A 19,959-nucleotide genomic window follows, 5' to 3' on the forward strand; every position below is an offset into this window, starting at 1 on the left:
GGCCCGTGAGCCATGGTCGTTGAGCCCGCGCGTCCAGAGCCTGTGCTCCGCAACGGGAGAGGCCACAGCAGTGAGAGGCCCGCGTACCGCAAAAAAAAAAAAAAAAAAGAGGTGAATCTCAAGGTACCAGAAATCAAGTTTATTTGGGAACAGCAGAGGCATTGCAATTCGCGACAGCCAAGCTGCAACGAGTTACAGGCAAGTCTGTTGAAGGTTTAGGATGGGTTGCTTTTATGGGCAAGCAGTGCAAAAAAGCAGAGTCCAGTTGGGGGCCATGCAGCAAGTCACTGGTTCGAAGACAGGAAGAGATTCTCGGCGGATGCTCATTACTCACAGGTTAAGTTTCGATAAATCTGTAAATTTGATAATTCTCTAAATCGGGTATTCATGGGAAATCAGTCTCTCAGTCTTTAAGTTTTGTTTTTCTGAGGGCACATGAATGGGTCTACATTTCATATCTTTTGGTTCCATTTTAGATTAAAATCCTTTCACTCTTCCCTCGCTTGAGCAGGATCTTTCACAGACAGTATCGCTGATCAACCTTATTGCGTGGGTATTTGTTTAGTCAGAGATGTTGTTAGATGTTGGGCTGTGTGTCCCTTGGAGCTGCAGAGGACCATTCTAAGATGTTCTGTTCCACCGAAGAGGGAAATGGCAAGTGGATTTTTGGCTTCATTTGAACCACATGGGGAATCTCAGTCCTAGTCCTCTAAGGTGGTCAGGTTGATTTCCCTGGTCAGTTGAGCCTCATGATAAGCCTTAGGAACTTTATTTTGTACATACGTCTGAGGGAAAGACATTTGCCTACTGAAATAAGACAGCAGAAATTTCATTAGGAGGATGACACCCAGGGTCAGAAGTCCAGTTATGGTTACTGACTGGAACAAACTTCTCAACCAGTTTCCCCAGCTACCTAATATTTAATAGGTTGAGAATGTCCCAAGTCCTGGAGCTTGGCCTATTTCAGTTAACAGATTGATACTGTCCATCATTTTTATTTCTTGCATTATTTTCCCCCATTTGTTAACAAAAAAACAGCCTTCTTCCCCAAGCAGGACACAGGTTCCTCCCTAGTGTGCAGTGAGGAGGTGTAGTGCTCTGTGGTTTTGTAAGACTACTTCCACTAGGCTGTCTGTTTGGGTTTGTTGATTTTCAAAGGCTCTAAGAGAAGCATTAAAGGTAGTTGCCATGACTACGGAGAGGTTTCAAATTGCTTTTTCAAGTCCGTTACTCCAACCCAAGGGGAAAAAGACTCAGGCAAAGGCACGCCCAAACCCCTTTCTATCTACTATGGGGTTATTTGTGGGCATCCATCCAAAATTATATCCATCCCAGCTTTGACGTGCTCTTTTAAGTTGTTCGGAGAAAGAAACCAGACTGGGTACATAGGCAGCGGAAGGGCAAGAACTCCACAACGTCCCTTCCATTTAAGGAGGAGTGTTTCTGCACAGCAAGAAATAACCAGTGTTTTCTAAAGACAGGGTGTTAAGTGGGCCCCCTTTTTTTCCTGGTATAAAAGAAGAGCTCTCAGGATCAAAAACACGGTCATTTACACATAGCACATGACAGTCAGCATGGTGGGAATGGCTATAAGAACATTTTAAATTTCTATACATTTGGAATAATAGATGTTTGATTATTGCGAGTGAGTTTCTCATGGAGGTCTGGGGAATCTCTAGGGAGAAGGTAAGTTGAATTAAGTTCCCACCATTCACCAGATTTTTGATCAATTCCCTATTAAGTACCATTGAAGGAAGCACATCCGCTTCCCATTCCCTGGTACCATTATATTTTTCATTATCCCACCACAGAGATACATTAATGGAGGAGACATTTAGTCTTCTTGATTCCAGCAGGGAGTGAATTCATGATCATCTGAGTCATATAGAATTGTATAGTTACAAGCGTTTAGTGGGAGGGAGGCCAGAGTTTTGCCAGTACCATAAATGTTTTCAAAACACAAAGAAAGATTTTGGGTAAGAGTCCAGACTTGATTAAGGGGTACTCCTTTATGGGCAGGGGGCACCCAATGGAATGCTGTAATGTCTGGTGCCAATTTGCTGCAAGGAAGAACACGCACCTCTTCAAAGGTACCAAAGGAAAAGCCTACATCTCTGCCAGACAGATTTCTCCATCCTTCTAAGGTTAACGGCCAGGTTACCAGTTCAGGTTCATCGTGAATGTTATTAGCTCTGGCACAAATCAAACAATCAGTAAGGCTGGCAGAATCAGGGAGTTTTGGTAAGGTGCGCCAAGGGATGCGCTAAAGCTAAAGAGAGCAGCAAGGAAGCCAAAGAAAGGGCAATTAGAACTTTAAGCAGCATGACGCAGGCCTGTCCAGATATCTTGGGAAAGCTGTCTACTTCTGATGTCATCTGGTTCAGTAGAAAATTTTAGCTTTGAATCACCAGTTAGGTTGCAGATCCACTCAAGTTTGGGGGCCTTTTTACAGAAGAGACGCATGAATCCAGGAGTCCATCCCTTGGAGCTTAGCGACACAGGGGTTAGTCAGCAACAGCTGGTAGGGGCCCTTGCAACAAGGTTGGAGGGAAACTTTATGGATATGTCTTCTCCAGCAGACGAAGTCACCAGGCTGCAAAGGGTGGTGTTTGACATCTTTGTCTCCTGGGAGCATGCTGTGGAAAGATTATTCCTCCAAAGCATTATTATTGTCAATGGATTTAATTAGACCTTTGCAAAACTGAAATATATCCCCTTTTATTATTTGTAGGTCAAAGGAAGCAGGGACTAAATGCGTTGGCTGTCCTATAATTATTTCAAAGGGTGAGAGCTTATGAATCCTGAATGGAACGGGTCCAAGATTTAGAAGAACCAGCAGAAATATTTTTGGTTGCGGTATCTGGAGATTTTTAACTAATTTAGCCAATGGATCTTGATAATTCCATTTGTATGTTCAACCAGTCCTGAAGAGTGAGGATGACAAGCAAAATGAAAATGTTGTAGAACTAACTGGCCAGATGGCACAGATTTGTGAAAGTACTTGTCCAATAAAGTGGATTCTCCAGTCACTATGGAGTTCCAGGGAGGTTCCTCAAATGGAAGTAATCTTTTCTAAAAGGACTTTAGCTACAGAAGAGGCAGCTGCCTTTCTACATGGAAATGCTTCAGTCCATGTGAAAACATGCACACCATTACTAGTCTACTATATTTATATCCATGAGACAGGGACAACTGTATGAAATCCATCTGCCAGACCTCAAATGGTCTATTGGGTAAATCAAAATGTCCCCAGGCAGTGTAGGTAGTCTCCTCTGGGTTGAATTTAGGACAAGATATGTGTTTTTTGTGGCCTTGCCGACGTTTCTCCACCAATATTGATTCATAAATGTTACCATTTTCTCACTGGACCAATGGTTTAATTCATATATGGTAGTTAAAAAGGGAAATTTTAGATTGTTTTTGGCAGGACCAATTTATTACTGGGTCCAAACCAGAGTCCCTTTACTTCACAGTACCAACAGCGTTTGATTTTCCAATTCTGTTTTTCTCTTTCAGAGGCCAACCGTTGTACTTCCCTGGCTAGTTCCCTTAGGTCCTCGCCAGGGGGAGTAGCCTTCTGGACTATGACAGAGGTTTGGTTTATAGATCTCAGAAGGGTGGCATTTTTTGCAGGATTCCTGGTGAGGTGGTTTCCTTTGGCTTCCAGAAAACCAGACTTGGAAGGCCCAGGGGCTTTAATGACAGCTAGAGCTGCTGGCAGCAGTATGGCATCCAACAAATTTTGGACATAAGGGCCATTCTTAATTTTAACTCCACTAGAAGTAAGGAAACCCCACTGTTTCCATAACATTCCAAAGTCATGGGCTATCCCAAAGGCATGTCAACTATCTGTACAGACATTTGCCATCTTGCCTTTGGCTAAAACTCATGTTTGAGTGACAGCATGTAACTCCGCTTGTTGGGCTGAAGTGGTCGAAGGCAAGGGTGCAGCCTCAATGACCTTGCATACCTGGCACAGAATTTGCCATTCTCACTTTTTAGGCAGGAACCATCAATTAACCAGATCAGCATTCACCAAAGGGGTTTCTTGTAAGTCATCATGAGGGGTCAAGAGGTGATCCATCAAAGTCAAACAGATATGGGGAACTTCATCAGTGCAAGAGGGAAGAGGGATAGCAGGGTTAAGACTGTTATAATGAATAAGAGTCATATGAGGGGAGGTTAGTAAGAGGATTTCATAGGTGGTAAGACATCTCGCTGAAAAAAAAAAAAAAAAAAAAAAAAAGACATCTCGCTGAAAGGTGTTGAGTGTGGTGCAAAATTTAAGAAAGGCTCAACAGGCTAAGGTACAAAGATGATCAAGGAGGATCCTATAACAGTCTCTTCAGTAGCCTTTACTAAAAGAGTGGAAGCAGGCATCGCTCTAAGGGGTGGGGGTGGAGTATTCTCAGGCCACTGGATCTCACTGTTGGCTGTAGAAACCTAAAGGTCGGTGATAGTCCCCATGTTTTTGGGTAAGTAATCTGAGGGCATTCACTTCCTTTTCATATACAAAAAGGAAAAAGGGTAGCTGATAATTTAGGTGTCCAAAGGCAGGTGGATCTATTAGGCTTTCCTTCAAGATCTGAAAGGCCAAGCTATCTTGATCATCCAAACAATGGGGTCAGGTTGGTGTTCTTTAGTAAGGCATACAGGGGCTGAACCACTAAGGAGAAATTTGGGATCCAATTATGACAATGACCAGCTAGTCCCAGAAAGCCTCCAGAGAATTTTATGTCATTTAAATCAGTCTTTCAAACTTGTGAGAAGTCAGAAGGCCTCAGTAAAGCCTTGAGGCATGACTGTCCAGATGTACTGTTGTCCTTCAGGTAAAGGCAAAGAGACACCGACTACCCCTTTCAACAGGGATACTAAAAACCCACTGTATAAGTTGACTAGAATGTAAAAGTTGCTTCCAGTATGGATGGATACCAACAGCATGTGGGGATTAGAAAAGACAGGACGGCAGAGAATTACAATGTTATTTATTGCCCTACGGTCTTGGACAAATCTCCATCCTCATCCTGTTTTTTTTTGGCGGTATGCGGGTCTCTCACTGCTGTGGCCTCTCCCGCTGCAGAGCACAGGCTCCGGACACACAGGCTCAGCGGCCATGGCTCACGGGCTCAGCTGCTCCGCAGCACGTGGGATCTTCCCAGACCGGGGCACGAACCCATGTCCCCTGCATCGGCAGGCGGACTCTCAACCACTGCGCCACCAGGGAAGCCCCATCCTGTTTTTTTAACAGGCAAAATAAGGGTATTACAAGGACTAGCACAAAGGATAATAAGTCCTTGGGCCTTATGGTCCTCTATAATGGGCCTTATGCCCTGTAAATCTTCTTTATTCACAGGATATTTGTTTATTCTTAGGAGAGGTTTTGTGTGGTCAATCTGGATCATAATGGGAGGGGCACCATGAATTGTGCCTTTTTCTGTTAAGAATTTTGTCCAAATATTAGGGAATACCAGGTATAATAGGACAGATGAGTACAAAGTTTGGACTGTCTTGGTTTGTAGAGTGCCAATAATGGCAAAAGGGGTTAAATTTTCCTAAGTGTAGAATTCAAACTCAAGGGATATTTCTGCCTTTCGAGAGAAAAAAAAAAAAGGCAGCATTGTATTTCTCCAGAAAATCTCATCCCAGTAAACGTTTGGGAGCAGGCATTTGTCTTGCAAAGGTCCAGACAAAAAAATATGGGCTGAGAAATAAGGACACATTGCAGTTTCTTTAAGACTCCCACTATTTGAACATACATATTACTCCAAGAAAGGGACTGTTTAATTGTAGTGGGGTTGAGCACTTATAAGAGTAGCTCCTGTGTCAATTAATACTGTAAGGTGGGACTTTCCTGGTGGCGCAGTGGTTAAGAATCTGCCTGCCAATGCAGGGGACATGGGTTCAAGCCCTGGTCCAGGAAGATTCTTCATGCCACAGAGCATCTAAGCCTGTGCGCCACAACTACTGAAGCCTGTGTGCCTAGAGCCCATGGTCCACAACAAGAGAAGCCACCGCAATGAGAAGCCCACGCACGGCAACAGAGAGCAGCCCCGGCTTGCCACAACTAGAGAAAGCCCGCACGCAGCAATGAAGACCCAACACAGCAATAAATAAACAAACAAATAAATAAATGTATTAAAAAAAAAAACACTGTAAGGAATTTGTCCCTGATCTGGAGAGTAGTTTCCTCCAGTCTATATAATGGCAGAACAAGGAACAGTCCCTGTGTGTCCTTGGAGTCCCATCATTGGGGGTGGGTTTGGCCATGGGTTCTTAGAAGGTTGTGACTATTTGGATTTCAATTTGTAGCAATCCTTTTACCAAGGTCAGGTTTTTTACAATAATGTCATAGTCCTGTAGGACGGATTTGCTTTGGAGTTTCTATCCGTTGGTGTTGTAGATTCAAAATCTTAGTTGTCTTTTTTCTAGAGTCACCTTCTACGGTGTGAGCTAATTTATTAGCCAGATTGACAAGGTCAGGGGTGAACACTGTCTCCCATTCCATACAGGTTCTTTTGACCAATAAGGATAAGTCCTTGTGCAGGCAATTTATACACATGGAATTAAAAGCCACCTGAGTGGGGACTTCTCTGGTGGTGCAGTGGTTAAGAATCCGCCTGCCGATGCAGGGGACATGGGTTTGTGCCCCGGTCCGGGAAGATCCCACATGCCGCGGAGCGGCTAGGCCCGTGAGCCATGGCCGCTGAGCCTGCGCATCCGGAGCCTCTGCTCCGCAACGCAAGAGGCCGCAACAGTAACAGACGCCCGCGTACCGCACTGGCTAGGAGTCCCCAAGGGGGAGGCCACCTTTAGTACATTCAGATGACTAGATAAAATTATCAGAAACAAAAGAGTACTTACCAGAAAGACGATCTGTCTCTATCTAGATTTTGAATAAAGTAAGACAGCTCAACCAAAAGGAGGTAGCTTGAGATCTGAGAGGAGACTTACCAAACTGAAAGTTACAGCGACTCACAGAAGCAAACAGTGCAAAGGACTCAAGTGCAGGAACCTCACTTGATCCCGGAAGTTCAAGTGGTTGGCGCCTTCAGATCACTTATGACACCATGCAATGTCAACCTAAAAGAAAAGAGGTAAGCTGAGTTACCGAAAATCGAGTTTATCCTGGAGCAGCAGAGATATTGCAGTTCAGGATATGCATGCTGCAGTAAGCTACAGGTGAGTCCACTGAAGGTTTAGGCTGGGTTGCATTTATGGGCAAGGAGTGCAAAAGGGAAGGGTCCAATTAGGGGCCATGCAGAGTTCACTGGCTCAAAGATGGGGAGAGATTCATTGGTCAGAGGTTAAGTTTCACTCTTTTGTAAATCAGGCATTTATGGGAAATCAGTCTCTCAGTCTTTAAGTTTCATTGTTCTGAGAGCACAAGTGTGAGATTCTCCATTCCATATCTTTCAATTCCATTTTAGATTAAAATCCTTTTACAGTTTTATCCACATCAGGCTGGAGGGACATATGGGGGTAGCCAAGGGAGGATGTAAAATAGACATTTGGATACATCAGTTTACAGCTCAGGAGGAAAGTATAAAACTGGGTCATCAGACTATAGGAAATAGGCAGTAGTTAAAAACTAGGGACTTGGATGAAACTCCCGAAGGGTAATTATACAGAATGATATAAAACAACAGGTCAGGGCTTCCCTGGTGGCACAGTGGTTAAGAGTCCGCCTGCCGATGCAGGGGACACAGGTTCGTGCCCTGGTCCGGGAAGATCCCACATGCCGCGGAGCGGCTGTGCCCAAGTGCCATGGCCGCTGAGCCTGTGCGTCGGAAGCCTGTGCTCCGCAACGGGAGAGGCCGCAACAGTGAGAGTCCCGCGTACCGCAAAAAAAAAACAAAAACAAAAACAAAACAAAGAAAACAGGTCAAGAATGGAATCCTGAGGGCTTCCCTGGTGGCGCAGTGGTTAAGAATCTGCCTGCCAATGCAGGAGACACGGGTTCGGGCCCTGGTCCGGGAAGTTCGCGGCATGTGGGATCTAACTAAGCCCGTGCGCCACAACTACTGAGCCTGCACTCTAGACCCCGCGAGCCACAACTACTGAAGCCTGCACGCCCTAGAGCCCATGCTCCACAACAAGAGAGGCCACCGCAATGAGAAGCCCATGCACCGCAGCGAAGAGTAGTAGTCCCCACTCGCCACAACTAGAGAAAGCACACGTGGAGAAACGAAGCCCCAATGCCACCATACATACATACACACATACATACATACATAAATATAAATTAGGAAAAAAAAAAAAAGAATGGAACCCTGAAACACCAGTTAAAGGAATGGGCAGAGGAAAAATAAAAACTATAAAGGAGACAAAGAAAGAACCAGAAGAATCTCAGAAAAGTGTCCAAACAATAGACAGCTAGTATTAACTGATTAATAACTGGTTCCTGTATCAGTCTCTTCACATGTATTGCTTCATTTAACCCTACCAATAACCCTAAAAGATAATCTTTTTATTGCTGCTTTTTAGGTGAAGAAACTGAGGCTTAGAGAAATAGGTATTGCACAGTAGTTAAGAGAATGGGTATACCGCCAGACTGTCAGGGTTCAAATTCTGGCTTCACCAGCTGCATAGCACAGGGAGATCAGCTCCATGCTTTGTGACCACCTAGAGGGGTGGGATAGGGAGGATGGGAGGGAGACGCAAGAGGGAGGGAATATGGGGATATATGTATATGTATAGCTGATTCACTTTGTTATAAAGCAGAAACTAACACACCATTGTAAAGCAATTATACTCCAATAAAGATGTTAAAAAAAGAAAATTCTGGCTTCACTAGTTATGTGTTTCAGCTTCCTATTCTTTAAACAGAGGTTAACAGTTCCAACCTAACAGGGTTGTTATAAGATATAAACTAATTACTACATGTTAAGTGCTCAGAATGATGCCTGGCCCGAAAGACCAGGAAGTGCCAGCACAGAGAATTTCAAAGAAATGCAAGTGTCAAACGATAAACTTGCAGAATAGCCTATTAGATTTTACATATATATATATATATATACACATATCCCCCATGCTATTAACCATGATAACTGACATCAAACTGAATATATACACTGGGGGCAGTGGGGGCAGGGAGACAAGCAGACTAGATACTTCTACAGTGAATTCACAGTATGAAATGTTCTCCCCAAAAGTCACCAAACAGAAGGATGCTTTAACACTTTAACATACTAATAATTCTTTTAATTTCCACTGTTAACCAGTGCCTGAAATAAGGTTAAGCCAGAATGAGGCTTCCTAATACTGGAGAGCTTATAATCATGTCCACATATCTCTCATACAAAAGGCAACAGTTTATAAATATTTATAAATTGATAGTTAAAGATATCTTCTTTTACATTTTGAAGTATAGATTCACTATTTACAACTCCAAATTAGATGAGTATCCAAAAGGGATCTATTGAAATAGAAATCAAAACAGTGGTAAAAACCCTTAAACATAAATATTTATAGCTTTATATTCGTGTAAAGATTCAATAGGACAGACCAGTTCTCTTAACCACTTTGTGCCATATCACGGGAAGATCAGAATCTAGTTAAGTTCTAAACTCATTTCCTTTCCTCTGAATACAGTGAAAGATCCTGATATCAGAGAAATAACCAACAAAAGGCATAATTCTTGAACCATGCTACAAAAGCCGGATATTAAGAGGAAAAAAAAAGTTCCACACTTACTGTATAGATCTGATGTGAAGGATAAAAAGGACTAGTAATAATGTACTGTCAAGTTTAACTTTACTAAACATGAAGACTTAAGCTACCAAATTCTTTTTTAATACTCGCCTTCTTTGCTCATGGCACTGATGACTACTGCCATCGAGCAACAGGTGCAAAAATTAGAGAATGACAAAAAACATCATTCAGGACTTAATTACAAAGTCTCTAAACAGAATAAATTTCCACTGTTACCCAGGATAACTGAGATTTTCTTAAGTTGTTTTTTCTTCTTCACCTAGCAATATAAAATCCTACCTCTACGTGAACTCCTAGATTTTATCCTCAACCCTGATCTCTCTTCAAAATTCCAATCCCATATTTCTAATGTCTGCCTAGACCTCTACCCTCGAACGTGCTGCCAAAACTTCAAGTATACTCAAAATACTCAAAATGTAACTCAAACATATATTCTTCATCTCTGTTAACTGCACAATCTTCTCAGTCACCAAGGCTCAAAATCTCAGAATTACCTTTGATTAAAAGGAGGCAAACGACAAGATTCTCCTCACTAATAAAGCCTACCTTGAAAATCACCCATTACATCCATCTCCTCACTGTTTGTCCTGCCACTATCCTCCTGTTTTCCATTACCTCTCGTCTGCAACTGCAATAACCTCCTCTGTGCCTGATACAGAGCATGACAGGAAACACTTGACTTAACATCTGATTCCTGGCCAAAGATGTCAAGAACGGGAAAATTTCTTACTTCCCACACGAGAAATATCATGTGAGAGTTTTATTCTTAGAAGCCAACTTCATGTTGTAAAAAATATTGACACTCAGTATATCAGAAACAAAAGCAAATATAGATTTCACAAACATTTCTTAAGTACATAAAATAAACAATTTTTATAAAGTATGACATACATTCTTTTGTTGTTTCTGCATGAACTGCAGGTGTTTGAACATGTGAATTACACACTATATTTTATAGCAAGCCCAGACTCATCAATACTTTAATAGGCTAGGCAAAATATTTTCCCCACAATACAAATGCAAAAGAGTTGCTACTCTCTCCAAGAACCCTACATCATTTTCTTGAGTTATCTAGATAATACCCATGCTTCAAGATATAGCTCAAATTCTACCAGTACTACAAAATCCTTCTTAACTCAGCCTAAAGTGAGTTTCTACTTCCTCTGAATGCCAAAAGATCAACTATTACTCATTTAGCAATCATATACCAAATATACTAAAGTGTTATTTATTTCTAGTTGTATGTTTTATATATTTATATTTGCTTCTTTCTCAGTGTAAAGTATAAACTTCTTAAGGACAGGAACCGTATTTTCCAATTCTCTAATATCAATCCTCCACCAGCCTGAGACTAACTCCACAGCTTACCTCACGAAATGCTACTTCCCATAAGAGGAATATAAAAATGTAAACACACACAAAACAAACTCAATAGAGGCAGGCAGGAGGCAAAGATAAGGAACTACACATAGATGTAAAACAATGACAGTCAAAGACAGGAAACACACACACAGAGACCAAGCTTTAGAAGCAGCTATCTCTTTTGTGGAGAAATTAAATAGTAGTAATATTATCAATATTGATAAAACATCCATAACCACAGCTTAGAGGTAAATTCACTCAACCTCCTAACATCATGGAAAGCACCAGGAAAGCATAACTGAGGAAGCTAAGTAAAGGGCTAGGATTTGGGAACATCACCTTACTATCTTACACAGTACCCTACAGGCAGAAAGTATTCAACAAACACCTGATGGTTTGAATGCAATTTAATAACTAGATCTGCAAACCCAAATTATAGACCAGTATGTTCAAAATGCAACTCTTCTTTCACAAAATACTTTACGGGATCAAACTAACTCAAAATTCCAGTATAATGCACTAAATACTATGTGCTTTGCTTATATGATACAAACATGCTTTTGATGCCAAAAAGATACATCCACATTATAATCTTTAAAGATTTTAAAAAATAACCCAGTGATTCATAAAATTGTATTCTTCCTATTTTTATAATGGCTCAGGGTATTTGTGTGATTTTCAGGCTCCCTTCTTAGTTCCTAAGAAATAACTTCAATTTGACTTTACAGCCTCAAGGTGGGGTGGGGACAGGGGAAGGGAAAGTTTGGAAAGAATAAAATAGCTCTGCAAAAATAATTCAGTGCTACATTAAATACAAATTAATGATAGGCTAATGAAATCACAGTGGCACAGTGGTTAAGAATCCGCCTGCCAATGTAGGGGACACAGGTTCCAGCCCTGGTCCAGGAAGATTCCACATGCCGCGGAGCAACTAAGCCCGTGCGCCATGACTACTGAGCCTGCGCTCTAGAGCACGCGAGCCACAACTACTGAGCCCACGTGCCACAACTACCGAAGCCCACGTGCCTAGAGCCGGTGCTCCGTAACAAGAGAAGCCACCACAATGAGAAGCCCGCGCACTGACTGCAACGAAGAGTAGCCCCCGCTCACTGCAACTAGAGAAAGCCCGCTCACAGCAACGAAGACCCAACACAGCCAAAATTTTAATAATTAAAAACAACAACAACAAACACTAACCACTATGAAAAATTTAGCTTCAGTATCTATTCTTTCTTCCTTTCTTGAAAATAGATGCCTGCCATGCATGCTAACAACTTTAGGTCTGAGTAATACAGGGCTGAAGGATTCATGAAGAAACGGAAGCAGTCTGACAGAATTAGAACCAAGATAAAAATACTCTAACAAGCAGCCAAGAATTGGAAACACAATGGAAAACGAAGGAACGTGCCTCTGAGATGGACCTAGTCAATATGAGTGAGCTGAAAGGTGTTAAAGGTGGAAATGAAGGCAGTGTTTTTATGGGAAAAGATCTGCACTAGAAGTAAGGAGGCTTACTTTCTTTTTTTTGCCTGTGACCTTCAGTAAATCACAGATCCAATCTGAATCTTGGTTGCCTCACATTTCCACTTGTTCTGTTTACTGATACTTTTGTATGCATCAGTGACATTAACAGTAACTAAGACATAATGAACTCTTGTTATAATCCAGGCACTGTTCTAAATGCCTTATATACATTATATCTCATTTAACCTTCCAGACAGCCCTACAAAGTAGGTACACTTACTTCTCCCATTTTATATAATTAGGAAGTAAAGCTTAGAAAAGGTAGGTGATATGCCAGAGGTCACTTTGCTCACAAATGCAATGGAACTCAAAACTGGTTTCTTAAATACTTTCTTATACTGCCTCTCAAATGATATAAATGATATAATGATATATAATATAATGATAATATAATGATATATCAAATGATATAAAGGAAATATTTTACAAAGCATTCTTAAATGGCCATTCAAATGTAAATCCTTTTATAATTCTTATTTGCACTAATCAAAATGACTTCATACAACCAAGCAACATAAAGTTAAAATATTTAAAGCATAAATATGTGGAAGGCCTTAACAAAGTTTTTTAAGACAGTGGTAATATCAATGATGTGAAATCCAGTGCAAATTTTAGTTGAATGGATGTGTAAATTTCCAAGTATTTATAGGCTTAGAGACTTAAAGTATCAGCTACAAGATATAATTTAAAATATAAGCCATCCCCTAGAGCTTTTTCTCTTTTAGCTACTATTTCACATTAATACTTGATGAATGATATTGAATAAAATCATTAAGGAAGGAATTTATTTAATAGTGTTTGTCAGGCACTGTTTTAAGCACTTCACAAATATTTACTCATTTAATCCTAACAGCCTACAAAGTAGTTATAATTGGAGCCAGTATTCAACTCAGGTCGTCAGGTTTAAGGACCTGTGCTCTTAACCACTAGCTCCATTGCAATTCAAGAAATGGTGAAATTCTTTTTTTTTTAGGCCAATAAAAAGTACTAATGATCAGGATGAATGTCCACAAAGAGAATGGAGCCATCACTTACCTCAGCATACATACTAATACAAAGGAACATGTAAAAGAAATATATTAACTGATATGGTAAACTAATCTACACTATCAGGAAAAGTTATTAGTCTTTGGAAGAAGAGGTTTCTTGTAATTTTCCTATGAAATTGTACTGTTAGCAAACCAAAGGAATGAAATTGGGAAAATAATATTAATTAACACTAATATTAATTTAAAAGAGTTGATAGACAGGATTTTTATCATTTTTTCGTCCAGTCATCTTACGAAGCAGCAAAAAACTTAAAAAAAAAAATCACATGAACTAGTGGATTTCACAATAAAATTCATGCTAAATTTGAACCCTTTTAAGGTATAACAGATACTTAATACAACCTTATATTTTGTTTATAAAAGAATTACATTTTTCAAAGGACTACAGTATTTCTTATTTCATCTGTTTCTCACAACTCCGAGAGTTAAGTAGGAGAAGTACTATTATTCTTATTTTACAAATACGAAACTTAAGCTCAGAAAAGTTAAATATTTTGCATGGTCTAGATATACCTTCTGACTCCAAGTGCTTCTTCTATTACATCATGCTGCCACAATTTTAAGCTTTATAGTTTTCAAGTTGTTTCACAGCCAAGAAAATTTGGAAAATATACAGCAGAAAACATAATGAAGTTTTATGGTCGTTAAAATGTAAAGAGATTTTCTAAAAATCTCATTATTATATGATGTACAAGTTATCTAGCTGAAATGATGAACACGTTAATTCAGCCAAAATGAACTTGGAACCCAAGAAAAATCTGCATTTAAAGCTAAGTGATAGGGAGTTACACACACACACACACACAAACAAGGTAACTGAATCCAATTTTAAATGCATAAATGTGAAATAACGTAACTCTATAATAATACTATTTTTCAGGAAGTAAAAAAAAATCACTTCTAACTACCATTCATCTCAATCACCTAAATGCTAGCTTCCCAGAGATTATCCGTTTCAAAGATAGTTTTTAAAAATGTTCATTCCGGGGCTTCCCTGGTGGCGCGGTGGTTGGGAGTCCGCCTTCCGATGCAGGGGACCCGGGCTCGTGCCGCGGTCCGGGAGGATCCCACATGCCGCTGAGCGGCTGGGCCCGTGAGCCATGGCCACTGAGCCTGCGCGTCCAGAGCCTGTCCTCTGCGGCGGAAGAGGCCCACAACAGTGAGAGGCCCGCGTACCAAAAAAAAAAAAAAAAAAAAAAGTTCATTCTGGCACATACCTGGTTGCGCAGTGGTTAGGAATCCGCCTGCCAATGCAGGGGACGTGGGTTCCAGCCCTCGTCCGGGAAGATCCCACATGCCGCAGAGCAACTAAGCTCATACGCCACAACTACTGAGCCTGTACTCTAGAGCCCGCGAGCCAAAACTACTGAAGCCCCTGCGCCTAGAGCCCGTGCTCCGCAACAAGAGAAGCCATCGCAATGAGAAGCCTGCGCACCACAAGGAAGAGTAGCCCCCACTCACCGCAACTAGAGGAAGCCTGCATGCAGCAATGAAGACCCAACGCAGCCAAAAATAAATAAATTTATTTTAAAAAAATTTTTTAATGTTCATTCCTCTATTTCACCTGAATTATTACCCAGCCAAGGAACAGAAAAGGCTGGTGAACCAAATAGGAACATTTAACAAATAAGTGAAATAGCTTAGGTTTGGATTATCAGTTATATAATTATCGAGAAAACACCCAATAAACTGTACCTTAAGTGCACAAAAATAAAAATGTTGTAGCTATAAACTGTGTACTATACCCTCACAGCCCTAAGTTAGGTGGTGGACCACCCACATTGGACTTGCAAAGAAGACGGCCTAAAACTAGTCTTGTAATCATTAGCTTGACACCACTTTGAGGGAACAAAAGCACTAAAGAAGCTGATAAAGAATTTTTTTGGAATAAGTTATTTGTGGAAAAATATTACAGAAGTTTTTCCTCGGGCCCACTTTACCATGCATGAGAGTGGTTCAAACTCAGACGTTTTTTTAAAATTTCTTTTTAAAAATTATTATTTTTTATTGGAGTAGAGTTGATTTACAATGTTGTGTTACTTTATGCTTTACAGCAAAGTGAATCTGTTATACATATATCCACTCTTTTTTAGATTCTTTTCCCATATAAGCCATTACAGTCAAACTCAGACCTTGATCTGGTACCCTGTAGACTGCTGATACAAGAGCCATGCCTGGAAAAGTCCAAGAGACTGTGGCTGGATACCTGCTCAAACAGAACAAGGACAAATGGGTGCATCGCACTGCATTGTTATTTATTGAGCAAAGGATGTCAGACTTTTTCTTGTGGACCTGATGATGGCAAAGGTATGGAGCCAGCAAAAAAAAGAACTTTGTGTAATAGGTTTGTCTAGAGGCATTTGGACGCCAACAGAGTTCACAGGGTGAAGAAACTAAAGTCTGGAAACTAAGGGCTGAGGACAAGTCTTAAGAAGTTGGCTACAGATATTGCTCATTGTAGCAGACTGCTAACTCATCAGCAGGTCACTAGGGTAGGCACACAACTAGACTGGTTAGGTGTGGCTATGTGACAGAGTCTTAGCCAAAAGAACCTGAGAAAAAGCAATGTATGTCACGTCTAGGGCTGGCCCACAGAAATGTCCCGCATGTGCTTCTCCTTGCCCTTTACCATTCCATCTCCACGCAAAAAGCACAGAGACTGTTACAGAGTAGTTCTTATATACTGAATGCCTACTTGAAGCTGGGTTCTTTCATATTTTACCTTATTCCAACATATTCACACTGGGTGGGATGGTAACAAACCCAACTCATCAGATTCTGTTTCCTGAGAATTATTAATTCCAGCCAGACATGAGAGGAACAGAATATTACCTCCTTCTGAAGATAAAACACTGAAGTCATCAGAGCTACTATCTCCTTGCTGGGGGGACTAGAGGATGTCAATCATGAGGGACTATCAGTCCAGTTCTCCAAGAAGCCTAGTGCATATTCTAGCCTTAGGAGCAATGAGACTCAGCGTATTTAGTTGCATAGATGGCTTCCTTATAATAAATCCCCATCATCTGAGGTCATGCTTCTTAAACTAGGGGACTCACCTATGACTATAGTAAACTGGCTATTATAAGAAGCCACAAAATAAACTGTCTATCTCCGTAGAACAGCAATGTTATGATGTGGCAATAGTTCAAAACAGTATCAAATACAAATATGAAATTAAATGCAATACTCACATGAATTTTTAAGGCAGAAGATTAGAATATAAAGAAATTTCACTCTTCTGAGGGGTTAATTCAGGCTTTGTATCCATATTATCACAGGAATATTCATTTACCTCTTCTGTTTTCCAGGGGAAAAGCTGAAGTACCAACCTATGGTAACTTAGAAGGGTCTTTTCACAGCAATCCAGAAGTCATTTTTTTTTCTCTTACAGCATATCCTACTAGACTTTAAGCTGCACTAGGATAGGATATGTTTTACCCTTCTTTATACCCTTTGTGGCAAGCTAAAAATAATGCACCCCCAAAACATCCAAGCTCTAATTCCTGGAACCTATGAATGTTTCCTTATACATCAAAAGAGATTTTATAATTAAGCTAAGGATTTTGAGATGGAGAGATTATTCTGGATTATCTAGATGGGACCTAAGTATAAACACAAGTGCCCCCACTAAGACGAAAGCAGACGGATTTGACTACGGCAGAGAAGGTGATATGATTACGGAAGCAGAGATTGAAGTGATGTGCTTTTAAAATGAAGGAGCCACAAGCCAAGGAATATAAAAGGCTACCAGAAGCTGAAAAAGGCAAGGAAATGGGACCTCCCTTCAGAGTCTCCAAAAGTAATCAGAACTCAGAAAAGCAGTTAAATGAGCTGATCTACTTTTGCTTTATGCTATCTACAGCAGTCTGAGGAAAGAATACAAACCAGACACGTACCACTTCTGCATTCACAGGGAATACTATCCTGAACCCTGGATAAGCAGATAAGTGTGCCACATACGCTTAAGAGGTATTTCACACTCAAGTGGTATTAGGCTGCATGTTATCCACTGTATGTGTGTATATACAGAATAATTATAATATATATTGCATATTAATGATAGTCTAGCTTCCACAAGAAAGAATTTGAAAAGCAGAAAACTGTCATATGTAGTTAACGTCAGTAATTTATACATATTATATCATTTGATCCTCACGACTCCAGGAAGTAGACAAGTCTGGAACTGATTTCAATTCTGCAGTGGGGGAAGCGGTGGCCGAGAAGGTGACTTGCCCAAAGGTTAGTAAATGGCTCCTACTCTGATGTCTTTCTACTAGATCATTTTACCTCGATAACATCAATCGATTTACTTCTAGGTATGTTGTATTAACTTCTAAAATAACTTCAAGTTAGGAAAGAAAACAAGACCAACATTTTACTAGCAATACCATATTTAAATTTTACGTGCGTTGAAGCCGAATGTCACACTCAATTAAGTGGTCAGAGAAAAGCTGAAGAGAACACGCGGACGAGTAACTTATCTGTTTCTTCGCATGAAAATGAGAACCGTTAACAGTACCTAACCCTTTAGATGTTGCTGTGTGGATTAAATGAGATAATACACGTAAAGTGCCTATCATAGTAGCTAGTCTCAGAGTTCGTACTATACACTCCAGCACGTCTCTTCCGAAAGGAAAATCTGCTTTCTGACCCCGAAAATTAACCAACCCAGGAGGTGGGTAATTTAAGAATGCGAGGGAAAGGAATGAGGGTAGAGGAAAAATAGGTCCTGGCTACCTCTCCTTGAACACTTGACGAATAGAAGCTTTGTTTTTACTGAAGAATAACCTAGAGGAGTGCTGGGGGCGGCTTCGGCGACACCAACCTAACCCTTGGAAGGCCCGCGGGGCAGGGCATGACCCAGGGGCTCCGACAACTGCACCAGAAGCCCCAACAGCTCCTCCCAGCTCCTCCCCATTTCCCTCTGCTCCTCGTGCTACAGGTTCAGCGGCTTCGGCTTTCTACAGTCAACCGGCACTGTCGCTGCCCGTCTAGAGACCTGCCCATCCCAGGAACCTGCCCAACGCAAGTCTGGGAAATATACCTCATCAAAGCCCACACCTGCTGCAGGAGAGAACTCGGAGCACAGCCTCTGCGCGGACCGGTCGACCGGAACTCCATCCTCCACCTCTCTGATTGGATAAACGTACAAAGAGGATGCAGAGTATTGGTCAGCAGCAGAGAGGCAGGCCATAGCCCAGGGAAAGGGAAAGAGGTTGGGCGGGGTGAGCGAAGAAGCGCCAGGGAGTGGCCTCTCTCCGGATTGGACGAATGCAAGATATCTGCGCCAGCGTAGACCCAGCTTCCGTATAGCGCAGCACAGCACAGCCCTTTACGTTACGTTAGCGGAAGTTTTAACGACTTATCGTTTGTGCTGAAAGCTTAGGTCTCCTTGCTGCGTGGCCAATAAACAGCAAGAATGAAACGAGTTCCGCCTCTTCCTCGGACGAATGGGTCCTTCCGTTGACATAGGGCGACGTGAGTTCCTTTCAGCGTTTAGACGCTAGAACTCCCACAGAGCCACACTCGGGTAGAGAATTGCTATGTTGACCAGACAGTAACTGCGGGTGAGAAATATTTAGTAGTTCGAATCGGGCCCTGAAACACCCACATACGCTCAGAACTCGTATGTTCAGCGTTGTAATGTGGGAGAATTAGGCCTTCTCGCGGTCCTTTGCTTGGCTGTGTCATTGGCTGAAAAAGCTGTCAATTTGAATGTAACTCCGCCTCCACCCCCAGGGAACCTTGGGATTTGAAGTATCGGGCGCAAAGATCCTATGGCTTTAAATGTGGTTGTCGCTGAGCTCTTCGTTGCTAACATCCGCTGACATTTATTGTGGTTTTCATGTTTTCCGTTGTGCTTTTTTAATCCTTTCACTTATCAGCACCATTAAAGCCAAAGGACACTTAGGAAAACTGGAAAGACTTAATGTATGTTTGTAAAGATAAATACTAGTGTTTCAAACATTCCACTACTGTGCCTGGCTCTCTGCTAGATATTTGTAATTAACGTACTAAGCGGATACTAAGTCTTAATTTTTTGCCTTTACAACAAAGTGGTCTTTGATTTGCATATTAGTGTCCATTCGAGGATATTTGAAAAGCGCCCTAAACTTAACAGCTATCTATACTGTTTTGTCGCTGCTTACATAAATCAAGTGTTGATACGACATGAAGCAGAACTGGCTGCTGTCTTGACAGAAAAATAGTGCTGTAATTAAAATGTCAAACGTGACCAGTTTCAGGAGGCACGCACATTGTATATTATTCGAGATTGTATTATCACGTCTATTTTCAGTCTTATTGGAAACAT

General features: G+C 41.2%; 1 protein-coding gene across 3 annotated transcripts in view; it reads right to left on the bottom strand.

The window, feature by feature from the left end:
* Nucleotides 1–18,836, bottom strand: part of WDR89 (WD repeat domain 89) — a 35,208-nt gene extending 16,372 nt beyond the window's left edge. Inside the window, exons 1-2 of one of the 3 annotated variants that reach the window (XM_032624565.1) lie at nt 18,708–18,836; nt 6,952–7,080 (exon numbers count right to left, since the gene is read on the bottom strand). The gene's annotated coding sequence lies outside the window, so the exon portion shown is untranslated. Of the gene's footprint in view, nt 1–6,951; nt 7,081–16,837 lie in introns of all 3 variants that reach the window. The other 2 variants (XM_032624563.1, XM_032624564.1) reach the window with 2 other exon arrangements.
* Between the last annotated feature and the right edge of the window lie 1,123 nt (nt 18,837–19,959).

The sequence above is a fragment of the Phocoena sinus genome, chromosome 2 (assembly GCF_008692025.1).
Source record: "Phocoena sinus isolate mPhoSin1 chromosome 2, mPhoSin1.pri, whole genome shotgun sequence".
NCBI lineage: Eukaryota > Metazoa > Chordata > Mammalia > Artiodactyla > Phocoenidae > Phocoena > Phocoena sinus.